We start from the raw sequence: 10,639 nt of genomic DNA on the forward strand, positions 1-10,639 counted from the left end.
ATCTTGGGGTTATAAACCCAGTACCATAACCACTTGGCTATTTAGGCCAAGCCATAAAGGAATTGCAATTTGTGACTGGATGCTGAGTAAATTTATGTTCATAGTTTTTCATAGTTTGCCATTGTGAGATTTGAACTCTTGATCTTGGGGTTGCAAACCCAGTACCATAACCACTTGGCTATTTAGGCCAAGCCTTCATGTATTGTACCTCTTTCGAGTACAAACCCATTTCCATCTGTTTCAGATGAAGTTACATTGTTTCATAGTTTGCCATTGTGAGATTTGAACTCTTGATCTTGGGGTTACAAACCCAGTACCATAACCACTTGGCTACTTAGGCCAAGCTTTCATGTATTGTTACTCTTTCGAGTACAAACCCGTTTCCATCTGTTTCAGATGAAGTTACATAGTTTGCCATTGTGAGATTTGAACTCTTGATCTTGGGGTTACAAACCCAGTACCATAACCACTTGGCTATTTAGGCCAAGCCATAAAGGAATTGCAATTTGTGACTGGATGCTGTGTAAATTTATGTTCATAGTTTTTCATAGTTTGCCATTGTGAGATTTGAACTCTTGATCTTGGGGTTACAAACCCAGTACCATAACCACTTGGCTACTTAGGCCAAGCTTTCATGTATTGTAACTCTTTCGAGTACAAACCCGTTTCCATCTGTTTCAGATGAAGTTACATAGTTTGCCATTGTGAGACTTGAACTCTTGATCTTGGGGTTACAAACCCAGTACCATAACCACTTGGCTATTTAGGCCAAGCCATAAAGGAATTGCAATTTGTGACTGGATGCTGAGTAAATTTATGTTCATAGTTTTTCATAGTTTGCCATTGTGAGATTTGAACTCTTGATCTTGGGGTTATAAACCCAGTACCATAACCACTTGGCTATTTAGGCCAAGCCATAAAGGAATTGCAATTTGTGACTGGATGCTGAGTAAATTTATGTTCATAGTTTTTCATAGTTTGCCATTGTGAGATTTGAACTCTTGATCTTGGGGTTATAAACCCAGTACCATAACCACTTGGCTATTTAGGCCAAGCTTTCATGTATTGTAGCTCTTTCGAGTACAAACCCGTTTCCATCTGTTTCAGATGAAGTTACATTGTTTCATAGTTTTGCCATTGTGAGATTTGAACTTTTGATCTTGGGGTTACAAACCCAGTACCATAACCACTTGGCCATTTAGGCCAAGCTTCTTGGGGTTGCAAACCCAGTACCATAACCACTTGGCTATTTAGGCCAAGCCTTCATGTATTGTACCTCTTTCGAGTACAAACCCATTTCCATCTGTTTCAGATGAAGTTACATTGTTTCATAGTTTGCCATTGTGAGATTTGAACTCTTGATCTTGGGGTTATAAACCCAGTACCATAACCACTTGGCTACTTAGGCCAAGCCTTCATGTATTGTAACTCTTTTGAGTACAAACCTGTTTCTATCTGTTTCAGATGAAGTTACATTGTTTCATAGTTTACCAGTGTGAGATTTGAACTCTTGATCTTGGGGTTATAAACCCAGTACCATAACCACTTGGCTACTTAGGCCAAGCCTTCATGTATTGTAACTCTTTCGAGTACAAACCCGTTTCCATCTGTTTCAGATGAAGTTACATTGTTTCATAGTTTGCCATTGTGAGATTTGAACTCTTGATCTTGGGGTTACAAACCCAGTACCATAACCACTTGGCTATTTAGGCCAAGCCACAGGTGTAACTCTTTCGAGTACAAACACGTTTCCATCTGTTTCAGATGAAGTTACATTGTTTCATAGTTTGCCATTGTGAGATTTGAACTCTTGATCTTGGGGTTACAAACCCAGTACCATAACCACTTAGCTACTTAGGCCAAGCGAAACTGGCGATAAAGGAATTGCAATTTGTGACTGGATGCTGAGTAAATTTATGTTCATAGTTTTTCATAGTTTGCCATTGTCAGATTTGAACTCTTGATACTCTTTTGAGTAAACCTGTTTCCATCTGTTTCAGATGAAGTTACATTGTTTCATAGTTTGCCATTGTGAGATTTGAACTCTTGATTCATAGTTTGCCATTGTGAGACTTGAACTCTTGATACTCTTTTGAGTAAACCTGTTTCCATCTGTTTCAGATGAAGTTACATTGTTTCATAGTTTGCCATTGTGAGATTTGAACTCTTGATCTTGGGGTTATAAACCCAGTACCATAACCACTTGGCTACTTAGGCCAAGCCTGCTTCATGTATTGTAACTCTTTCGAGTACAAACCTGTTTCCATCTGTTTCAGATGAAGTTACATTGTTTCATAGTTTACCAGTGTGATATTTGAACTCTTGATCTTGGGGTTATAAACCCAGTACCATAACCACTTGGCTACTTAGGCCAAGCCTTCATGTATTGTAACTCTTTCGAGTACAAACCCGTTTCCATCTGTTCCTATTCAGATGAAGTTACATTGTTTCATAGTTTGCCATTGTGAGATTTGAACTCTTGATCTTGGGGTTACAAACCCAGTACCATAACCACGTGGCTATTTAGGCCAAGCCACAAGTGTAACTCTTTCGAGTACAAACACGTTTCCATCTGTTTCAGATGAAGTTACATTGTTTCATAGTTTGCCATTGTGAGATTTGAACTCTTGATCTTGAGGTTACAAACCCAGTACCATAACCACTTAGCTATTTAGGCCAAGCGAAACTGGCGATAAAGGAATTGCAATTTGTGACTGGATGCTGAGTAAATTTATGTTCATAGTTTTTCATAGTTTGCCATTGTGAGATTTGAACTCTTGATACTCTTTTGAGTAAACCTGTTTCCATCTGTTTCAGATGAAGTTACATTGTTTCATAGTTTGCCAATGTGAGATTTGAACTCTTGATTCATAGTTTGCCATTGTGAGACTTGAACTCTTGATACTCTTTTGAGTAAACCTGTTTCCATCTGTTTCAGATGAAGTTACATTGTTTCATAGTTTGCCATTGTGAGATTTGAACTCTTGATCTTGGGGTTATAAACCCAGTACCATAACCACTTGGCTACTTAGGCCAAGCCTGCTTTATGTATTGTAACTCTTTCGAGTACAAACCTGTTTCCATCTGTTTCAGATGAAGTTACATTGTTTCATAGTTTACCAGTGTGAGATTTGAACTCTTGATCTTGGGGTTATAAACCCAGTACCATAACCACTTGGCTACTTAGGCCAAGCCTTCATGTATTGTAACTCTTTCGAGTACAAACCCGTTCCCATCTGTTTCAGATGAAGTCACATTGTTTCCCATTGTGAGATTTGAACTCTTGATCTTGGGGTTACAAACCCAGTACCATAACCACTTGGCTATTTAGGCCAAGCAAAATTACATTGTTTCATAGTTTGCCATTGTGAGATTTGAACTCTTGATCTTGGGGTTACAAACCCAGTACCATAACCACTTGGCTATTTAGGCCAAGCCACAGGTGTAACTCTTTCGAGTACAAACACGTTTCCATCTGTTTCAGATGAAGTTACATTGTTTCATAGTTTGCCATTGTGAGATTTGAACTCTTGATCTTGGGGTTACAAACCCAGTACCATAACCACTTAGCTATTTAGGCCAAGCGAAACTGGCGATAAAGGAATTGCAATTTGTGACTGGATGCTGAGTAAATTTATGTTCATAGTTTTTCATAGTTTGCCATTGTGAGATTTGAACTCTTGATACTCTTTTGAGTAAACCTGTTTCCATCTGTTTCAGATGAAGTTACATTGTTTCATAGTTTGCCATTGTGAGATTTGAACTCTTGATTCATAGTTTGCCATTGTGAGACTTGAACTCTTGATACTCTTTTGAGTAAACCTGTTTCCATCTGTTTCAGATGAAGTTACATTGTTTCATAGTTTGCTATTGTGAGATTTGAACTCTTGATCTTGGGGTTATAAACCCAGTACCATAACCACTTGGCTACTTAGGCCAAGCCTGCTTCATGTATTGTAACTCTTTCGAGTACAAACCTGTTTCCATCTGTTTCAGATGAAGTTACATTGTTTCATAGTTTACCAGTGTGAGATTTGAACTCTTGATCTTGGGGTTATAAACCCAGTACCATAACCACTTGGCTACTTAGGCCAAGCCTTCATGTATTGTAACTCTTTCGAGTACAAACCCGTTCCCATCTGTTTCAGATGAAGTCACATTGTTTCCCATTGTGAGATTTGAACTCTTGATCTTGGGGTTACAAACCCAGTACCATAACCACTTGGCTATTTAGGCCAAGCAAAATTACATTGTTTCATAGTTTGCCATTGTGAGATTTGAACTCTTGATCTTGGGGTTACAAACCCAGTACCATAACCACTTGGCTATTTAGGCCAAGCCACAGGTGTAACTCTTTCGAGTACAAACACGTTTCCATCTGTTTCAGATGAAGTTACATTGTTTCATAGTTTGCCATTGTGAGATTTGAACTCTTGATCTTGGGGTTACAAACCCAGTACCATAACCACTTAGCTATTTAGGCCAAGCGAAACTGGCGATAAAGGAATTGCAATTTGTGACTGGATGCTGAGTAAATTTATGTTCATAGTTTTTCATAGTTTGCCTTTGTGAGATTTGAACTCTTGATACTCTTTTGAGTAAACCTGTTTCCATCTGTTTCAGATGAAGTTACATTGTTTCATAGTTTGCCATTGTGAGATTTGAACTCTTGATTCATAGTTTGCCATTGTGAGACTTGAACACTTGATACTCTTTTGAGTAAACCTGTTTCCATCTGTTTCAGATGAAGTTACATTGTTTCATAGTTTGCTATTGTGAGATTTGAACTCTTGATCTTGGGGTTATAAACCCAGTACCATAACCACTTGGCTACTTAGGCCAAGCCTGCTTCATGTATTGTAACTCTTTCGAGTACAAACCTGTTTCCATCTGTTTCAGATGAAGTTACATTGTTTCATAGTTTACCAGTGTGAGATTTGAACTCTTGATCTTGGGGTTATAAACCCAGTACCATAACCACTTGGCTACTTACGCCAAGCCTTCATGTATTGTAACTCTTTCGAGTACAAACCCGTTCCCATCTGTTTCAGATGAAGTCACATTGTTTCCCATTGTGAGATTTGAACTCTTGATCTTGGGGTTACAAACCCAGTACCATAACCACTTGGCTATTTAGGCCAAGCCACAGGTGTAACTCTTTCGAGTACAAACACGTTTCCATCTGTTTCAGGCGAAGTTACATTGTTTCATAGTTTGCCATTGTGAGATTTGAACTCTTGATCCTGGGGTTACAAACCCAGTACCATACCCACTTAGCTATTTAGGCCAAGCGAAACTGGCGATAAAGGAATTGCAATTTGTGACTGGATGCTGAGTAAATTTATGTTCATAGTTTTTCATAGTTTGCCATTGTGAGATTTGAACTCTTGATACTCTTTTGAGTAAACCTGTTTCCATCTGTTTCAGATGAAGTTACATTGTTTCATAGTTTGCCATTGTGAGATTTGAACTCTTGATCTTGGGGTTATAAACCCAGTACCATAACCACTTGGCTACTTAGGCCAAGCCTGCTTCATGTATTGTAACTCTTTCGAGTACAAAGCTGTTTCCATCTGTTTCACATGAAGTTACATTGTTTCATAGTTTACCAGTGTGAGATTTGAACTCTTGATCTTGGGGTTATAAAGCCAGTACCATAACCACTTGGCTACTTAGGCCAAGCCTTCATGTATTGTAACTCTTTCGAGTACAAACCCGTTTCCATCTGTTTCAGATGAAGTTACATTGCTTCATAGTTTGCCATTGTGAGATTTGAACTCTTGATCTTGGGGTTACAAACCCAGTACCATAACCACTTGGCTGTTTAGGCCAAGCCTTCATGTATTGTAGCTCTTTCGAGTACAAACCCGTTTCCATCTGTTTCAGATGAAGTTACATTGTTTCATAGTTTGCCATTGTGAGATTTGAACTCTTGATCTTGGGGTTACAAACCCAGTACCATAACCACTTGGCTACTTAGGCCAAGCAAAATCCACTTCCATCTGTTTCAGATGAAGTTACATTGTTTCATAGTTTTGCCATTGTGAGATTTGCACTCTTGATCTTAGGGTTACAAACCCAGTACCATAACCACTTGGCTATTTAGGCCAAGCCTTCATGTATTGTTACTCTTTCGAGTACAAACCCGTTTCCATCTGTTTCAGATGAAGTTACATTGCTTCATAGTTTGCCATTGTGAGATTTGAACTCTTGATCTTGGGGTTACAAACCCAGTACCATAACCACTTGGCTGTTTAGGCCAAGCCTTCATGTATTGTAGCTCTTTCGAGTACAAACCCGTTTCCATCTGTTTCAGATGAAGTTACATTGTTTCATAGTTTGCCATTGTGAGATTTGAACTCTTGATCTTGGGGTTACAAACCCAGTACCATAACCACTTGGCTATTTAGGCCAAGCTAAATTCATTCACGGTATGAATATTTTTAACGCCATTGTGAGATTTGAACTCTTGATCTGGGGGTTACAAACCCAGTACCATAACCACTTGGCTATTTAGGCCAAGCGAAACTGGCGATAAAGGAATTGCAATTTGTGATTGGATGTTGAGTAAATTTATGTTCATAGTTTTTCATAGTTTGCCATTGTGAGATTTGAACTCTTGATACTCTTTTGAGTAAACCTGTTTCCATCTGTTTCAGATGAAGTTACATTGTTTCATAGTTTGCCATTGTGAGATTTGAACTCTTGATCTTGGGGTTATAAACCCAGTACCATAACCACTTGGCTACTTAGGCCAAGCCTGCTTCATGTATTGTAACTCTTTCGAGTACAAACCTGTTTCCATCTGTTTCACATGAAGTTACATTGTTTCATAGTTTACCAGTGTGAGATTTGAACTCTTGATCTTGGGGTTATAAACCCAGTACCATAACCACTTGGCTACTTAGGCCAAGCCTTCATGTATTGTAACTCTTTCGAGTACAAACCCGTTTCCATCTGTTTCAGATGAAGTTACATTGCTTCATAGTTTGCCATTGTGAGATTTGAACTCTTGATCTTGGGGTTACAAATCCAGTACCATAACCACTTGGCTGTTTAGGCCAAGCCTTCATGTATTGTAACTCTTTCGAGTACAAACCCGTTTCCATCTGTTTCAGATGAAGTTACATTGTTTCATAGTTTGCCATTGTGAGATTTGAACTCTTGATCTTGGGGTTACAAACCCATTACCATAACCACTTGGCTACTTAGGCCAAGCAAAATCCACTTCCATCTGTTTCAGATGAAGTTACATTGTTTCATAGTTTTGCCATTGTGAGATTTGAACTCTTGATCTTGGGGTTACAAATCCAGTACCATAACCACTTGGCTGTTTAGGCCAAGCCTTCATGTATTGTAACTCTTTCGAGTACAAACCTGTTTCCATCTGTTCCTATTCAGATGAAGTGACATTGTTTCATAGTTTGCCATTGTGAGATTTGAACTCTTGATCTTGGGGTTACAAACCCAGTACAATAACCACTTGGCTATTTAGGCCAAGCCAATGTCTCTTCCATTTCATTGTTTTGCCATTGTGGGATTTGAACTCTTGATCTTGGGGTTACAAATCCATTACCATAACCACTTGGCTGTTTAGGCCAAGCCTTCATGTATTGTAACTCTTTCGAGTACAAACACGTTTCCATCTGTTTCAGATGAAGTTACATTGTTTCATAGTTTGCCATTGTGAGATTTGAACTCTTGATCTTGGGGTTACAAGCCCAGTACCATAACCACTTGGCTATTTAGGCCAAGCCCAAAATTGGGATAAAGCCATTGTGAGATTTGAACTCTTGATCTTGGGGTTACAAACCCAGCACCATAACCACTTGGCTATTTAGGCCAAGCTTTGTGAGATTTGAACTCTTGATCTTGGGGTTACAAACCCAGTACCATAACCACTTGGCTACTTAGGCCAAGCTTTCATGTATTGTAACTCTTTCGAGTACAAACCCGTTTCCATCTGTTTCAGATGAAGTTACATAGTTTGCCATTGTGAGATTTGAACTCTTGATCTTGGGGTTACAAACCCAGTACCATAACCACTTGGCTTTTTAGGCCTAAGTTTTTTTTTAAGAAGACGTAACTCTTTCGAGTACAAACCCGTTTCCATCTGTTTCATATGAAGTTACATTGTTTCATAGTTTGCCATTGTGAGATTTGAACTCTTGATCTTGGGGTTACAAACCCAGTACCATAACCACTTGGCTATTTAGGCCAAGCAAAACACGTTTCCATCTGTTTCAGATGAAGTTACATTGTTCCATAGTTTGCCATTGTGAGATTTGAATTCTTGATCTTGGGGTTACAAACCCTGTACCATAACCACTTGGCTATTAAGGCCAAGACTGCTTCATGTTGTGTAACTCTTTTGAGTACAAACACATTTCCATCTGTTTCAAATGAAATTACATTGTTTCATAGTTTGCCATTGTGAGATTTGAACTCGTGAGCTTGGGGTTACAAACCCAGTACCATAACCACTTGGCTATTTAGGCCAAGCCAAATCATTGTAACTCTTTCGAGTACAAACACATTTCCATCTGTTTCAGATGAAGTTACTTTGTTTCATAGTTTGCCATTGTGAGATTTGAACTCTTGATCTTGGGGTTACAAACCCAGTACCATAACCACTTGGCTATTTAGGCCAAGCCTTTTCAAAGCCTACTGCACCTGGCATTCCCAGGCAGTCTCCCATCCAAGTACTAACCAGGCCTGAGTCTGCTTAGCTTCCGAGATCAGGCGTTTTCAGACTAGTATGGCCGTAGGCAATTGCTGCCTGCCTGAGATTTGAATTCTTGATCTTGGGGTTACAATCCCTGTTCCATAATCACTTGGCTATTTAGGCCAAGCCTGCTTCATGTATTGTAACTCTTTTGAGTACAAACCCGTTTCCATCTGTTTCAGATGAAGTTACATTGTTTCATAGTTTGCCATTGTGAGATTTGAACTCTTGATCTTGGGGTTACAAACCCAGTACCATAACCACTTGGCTACTTAGGCCAAGCCTTCATGTACTGTAACTCTTTTGAGTACAAACACATTTCCATCTGTTTTTCAGATGAAGTTACATTGTTTCATAGTTTGCCATTGTGAGATTTGAACTCTTGATCTTGGGGTTGCAAACCCAGTACCATAACCACTTGGCTATTTAGGCCAAGCCATAAAGTTACATTGTTTCATAGTTTGCCATTGTGAGATTTGAACTCTTGATCTTAGGGTTACTAACCCAGTACCATAACCACTTGGCTATTTAGGCCAAGTCTTCATGTATTGTAACTCTTTCGAGTACAAACCCGTTTCCATCTGTTTCAGATGAAGTTAGATTGCTTCATAGTTTGCCATTGTGAGATTTGAACTCTTGATCTTAGGGTTACAAACCCAGTCCCATAACCACTTGGCTATTTAGGCCAAGCCTTCATGTATTGTAACTCTTTCGAGTACAAACACGTTTCCATCTGTTTCAGATGAAGTTACATTGCTTCATAGTTTGCCATTGTGAGATTTGAACTCTTGATCTTGGGGTTACAAATCCAGTACCATAACCACTTGGCTGTTTAGGCCAAGCCTTCATGTATTGTAACTCTTTTGAGTACAAACACGTTTCCATCTGTTTCAGATGAAGTTACATTGTTTCATAGTTTGCCATTGTGAGATTTGAACTCTTGATACTCTTTTGAGTAAACCTGTTTCCATCTGTTTCAGATGAAGTTACATTGTTTCATAGTTTGCCATTGTGAGATTTGAACTCTTGATCTTGGGGTTACAAATCCAGTACCATAACCACTTGGCTGTTTAGGCCAAGCCTTCATGTATTGTAACTCTTTTGAGTACAAACCCATTTCCATCTGTTTCAGATGAAGTTACATTGCTTCATAGTTTGCCATTGTGAGATTTGAACTCTTGATCTTGGGGTTACAAACCCAGTCCCATAACCACTTGGCTATTTAGGCCAAGCCTTCATGTATTGTAACTCTTTCGAGTACAAACACGTTTCCATCTGTTTCAGATGAAGTTACATTGCTTCATAGTTTGCCATTGTGAGATTTGAACTCTTGATCTTGGGGTTACAAATCCAGTACCATAACCACTTGGCTGTTTACGCCAAGCCTTCATGTATTGTAACTCTTTTGAGTACAAACACGTTTCCATCTGTTTCAGATGAAGTTACATTGTTTCATAATTTGCCATTGTGAGATTTGAACTCTTGATCTTGGGGTTACAAATCCAGTACCATAACCACTTGGCTGTTTAGGCCAAGCCTTCATGTATTGTAACTCTTTTGAGTACAAACCCGTTTCCATCTGTTTCAGATGAAGTTACATTGCTTCATAGTTTGCCATTGTGAGATTTGAACTCTTGATCTTGGGGTTACAAATCCAGTACCATAACCACTTGGCTGTTTAGGCCAAGCCTTCATGTATTGTAACTCTTTCGAGTACAAACCCGTTTCCATCTGTTTCAGATGAAGTTACATTGTTTCATAGTTTGCCATTGTGAGATTTGAACTCTTGATCTTGGGGTTACAAACCCATTACCATAACCACTTGGCTACTTAGGCCAAGCAAAATCCACTTCCATCTGTTTCAGATGAAGTTACATTGTTTCATAGTTTTGCCATTGTGAGATTTGAACTCTT

The 10,639-nt window shown here is 39.0% G+C and overlaps 1 pseudogene; it reads right to left on the bottom strand.

Annotated features, from left to right (window-relative positions):
- Positions 1–8,661: 8,661 nt before the first annotated feature.
- On the bottom strand, positions 8,662–8,770 carry LOC121281685 (annotated as a pseudogene).
- Between the last annotated feature and the right edge of the window lie 1,869 nt (positions 8,771–10,639).

Source organism: Carcharodon carcharias, chromosome 8, assembly GCF_017639515.1.
Source record: "Carcharodon carcharias isolate sCarCar2 chromosome 8, sCarCar2.pri, whole genome shotgun sequence".
Classification (NCBI taxonomy): Eukaryota; Metazoa; Chordata; class Chondrichthyes; order Lamniformes; family Lamnidae; genus Carcharodon; species Carcharodon carcharias.